This window comes from Capricornis sumatraensis, chromosome 8 (genome assembly GCF_032405125.1).
Source record: "Capricornis sumatraensis isolate serow.1 chromosome 8, serow.2, whole genome shotgun sequence".
Taxonomy (NCBI): domain Eukaryota; kingdom Metazoa; phylum Chordata; class Mammalia; order Artiodactyla; family Bovidae; genus Capricornis; species Capricornis sumatraensis.
In genome coordinates, this window is record NC_091076.1 from 74392858 (window position 1) to 74396343 (window position 3486).

At 49.5% G+C, this 3486-nt stretch overlaps 1 pseudogene; it reads left to right on the forward strand.

Moving 5' to 3' along the window:
• The first annotated feature begins 496 nt into the window (after positions 1–496).
• On the forward strand, positions 497–1436 carry LOC138084172 (olfactory receptor 1D2-like; annotated as a pseudogene).
• Positions 1437–3486: the final 2050 nt, after the last annotated feature.

Sequence of the window (3486 nt, forward strand, 5' to 3'; positions counted from 1 at the left end):
CTGGAAGGACTGATGCTGAAGCTGAAGCTCCAATACTTTGGCCACCTGACGCGAAGAACTGACTCACTGAAAAAGACCCTGATGCTGGGAAAGATTGAAGGTGGGAGGAGAAGGGGACGACAGAGGATGAGATGGTTGGATGGCATCACCAACTGGATGGACATGAGTTTGAGTAAGCTCTGGGAGTTGGTGATGGACAGGGAAGCCTGGCGTGCTGCAGTCCATGGGGTCACAAAGAGTCGGACACGGCTGAGTGACTGAACTGAACTGAGCTGAGAAGTTGCTGAAATGACTAGAAGTTGCACATTGTCCATGTTATATGTTTATGCCTGTTATTACTTTGTTGATAATCTGTATTAAAATATTATAAAATTTAGTCCAAGATATTTTAATGCCAAGAGAATAGTTGATTTTGTGTATGTGAATGTCCTTGTTTAATAGAAGTAACTTAGTAAACAAACGTTTGTTGGTGCTGATGTTGCAGACAGTCGGAGAAATGCATGGAGGCAACCAGAGTGGAGTCTCAGAGTTCTTCCTCCTGGGGATCTCAGAGAATCCTGAGCAGCAGCGGGTCCTGTTTTGGATGTTCTTGCTTATGTACCTGGTCACAGTGGTGGGAAATGTGCTCATCATCCTGGCCATTGGCTCTGACTCCCTCCTGCACACCCCCATGTACTTCTTCCTGGCCAGCCTCTCCTTCACTGACCTCTTCTTCATCACCAACACAATCTCAAGATGCTGGTAAACCTTCAGTCTCAGAACAAAGCCATCTCATACGGAGGGTGGTGACTCAGCTCTATTTCCTGGTCTCCATGGTGACTCTGGACAACCTCATCCTGGCCACGATGGCATATGACCGCTGTGTGGCCATCTGCCGCCCCCTCCACTACACCACGGCCATGAGCCCCAGGCTCTGCATTTCACTCCTCACCTTGTGTTGGGCACTCTCTGTCCTCTGTGGCCTCATCCACACCCTCCTCATGACCAAGGTGACCTTCTGTGGGTCCTGGAAGATCCGCTACATCTTCTGTGAGATGTACGTCCTACTGAAGCTTGCCTGTTCTAACATTCACATCAGTCACACAGTGTTGATTGTCACAGGCTGCCTCATCTTCTTCACCCCTTTAGGGTTCATGATCATGTCCTATGTCCATATTGTCAGAGCCATCCTCCAGATACCTTCAGTGTCTGGGAAACACAGAGCTTTCTCCACCCGTGCCTCCCACTTGGCTGTGGTCTCCCTCTTCTATGGGACACTTGGTATGGTATATCTGCAGCCCTTCAAAACCTACTCCATGAAGGACTCAGTAGCCTCAGTGATGTATGCTGTGGTGACCCCCATGATGAACACTTTCATCTACAGCCTGAGGATGAAGGCCATGCATGGGGCGCTGGGAAGACTCCTCTTAGGGAAAGCCTTCCAGAAGTTAACATGAGGTAATCTAGACATTGAAGTGGAGATTGCTTCAATTCGTGTACGAGGCGTTATCCTATGCAGGATACAGGAGTGATGAGGACACACTCGTTGTTTAGTCACTAAGTCGTGTCTGACCCTTTTACGACCCCATGGACTGTAGCCTGCCACGCTCCTCTCTCCATGGGATTTGCCAGGCAAGAATACTAGAGCGGGTTGCCATTTCCTTCTCCAGGGAATCTTCCCTACCCAGGGACTGAACCTGAGTCTCCTGCACTGGCAGGTGGATTCTTTATCACTGAGCCACCAGGAAGCCCCATGAGAGCATAGATCCAGCTCAAAATGAGCTCATACCTCTGTGATGAGGAGAAGACACCTATGTGTAACCAGTGTCCCCAGAGACCTCATAAACCTTGGCAATAAATAAGGTCATTCTAGCAGTAACACTACAATTTTGCAGGATCAAAGTCTTCAACTTATCTGACCATAGGAACACAACGCCACCATCCCAGTCTTTCATAATATACTCACTTGTGGCCTGGAGAGGGGCCTCTCTCACACACTCTTGGTCCTGAGCTCTGACATGCTCTAGGGGACCTGCTGCCTGTGAGCCATTTGGAGACACCTGCATTACCCCCACTGCAGGTGCCCTGGGTGAGGCTACCTATTCCCTAGGCCCTGCATTTCACTCCTCATCTTGTGTTGGGCTCTCTCTGTCCTCTATGGCCTCATCCACACCCTCCTCATCCACATCAGTGTTGCTCTCTCAGCCCTCAAAGCAATACTGACTGTGACTTTCCCCTATTTTCCTTTTCCCTGTGGAGAGACCTCATTCCTGAACAGCCCACCCTATCCTATGCTGTGTCTGATCCTCACTCCATGGTCCCATCTCTCCTTGCAACCACTCTACCCTGCACTCAAAGCAAAATGTTCAGGCGTGATCAGCACATGCTCATGGACAGGATTGGTGGTGGAAGCAGAAGCGGGGGAGGTAATTGTGAGACCCTATCTCTACTTAGGTTCCACCAGCCTCATGTCAAGTGCAATGGATAGAAAAGGAGAAGTTACTGATGAGAAGATGAGTCCCTGGGCTCTGGAGTGTGAAAGAGGGAGCAGTCCTTTACAGATGAATCAGCAGAGCCGGCACTGACCTAGACTTTGAGAGACAGGGAGAGTTGAATTGACCTGAGGTTCAGTTCGCCCCACTGATAATGACTGAATGCCTATTAGTGGCTTAGACTGTTTTACAAACATGAATCAGGACCTCATAAAGGACCAAGGAGGGAGGCTACCTTATTTCTGTGTCTGAAGGCAGTGGTTATACTCTGAGCATGTGGGTTGGGGAGAAGGAGGAGGAGGACTCGCCTGGATTGTTAGTGATGAGGAATTCAGGGAGGGCTTCCTTGAGATGGTAAAAGCTGAGCTAAGAATTAAGGCATGCTGATGAGTTGAAAAGTGAGTAGAGTAAGGCAAGGTAAGATCACTGGGTGAATGGTATGGGGGAGTATTTGTATTTGCAGCAGATAGCCAAGCTCTCACACCCTGTGACTGTTGCAGAGACAGTCTGGAGGAAGAAAGACTCCTCTTCTTTCCTGGCAAGGACTCACCCAATGAAAAGCCATAGATCCTTTGTTGACCACAGCCCTCTTAACTTCCCTTTCCCTCTGTGAAAGTTGCGAGGTCTTTTCTCTAGTTACAGCAAGTGAGAGCTACTCTTTGTTCCAGTGCCCGGGCTTCTCATTGTGGTGGCTTCACTTGTGGGGCGCAGGCCCTAGGGCATGTGGACTTCAGTAGTTGGGGCACATGGGCTCAGTAGTGGCAGTTCCTGGGCTTAGTTGCTCCACGGCATATGGGATCTTTCCAGACCAGGGATCGAACTGGTGTTTCCTGCATTGGCAGGCAGGTTCTTTAGCACTGAGCCACCAGGGAAGCCCCGCTCCTTGATCGTGAGCTCCACCAAGTTTCCAGTCTCCTACCTGGATCCCAAATCCCCACAAAGTCACTTTTGTCTGCATATGTGTGTGTGTGTTTGTGTGCACTCACTCAATCAAGTCCAACTATTTGTAGCCCCA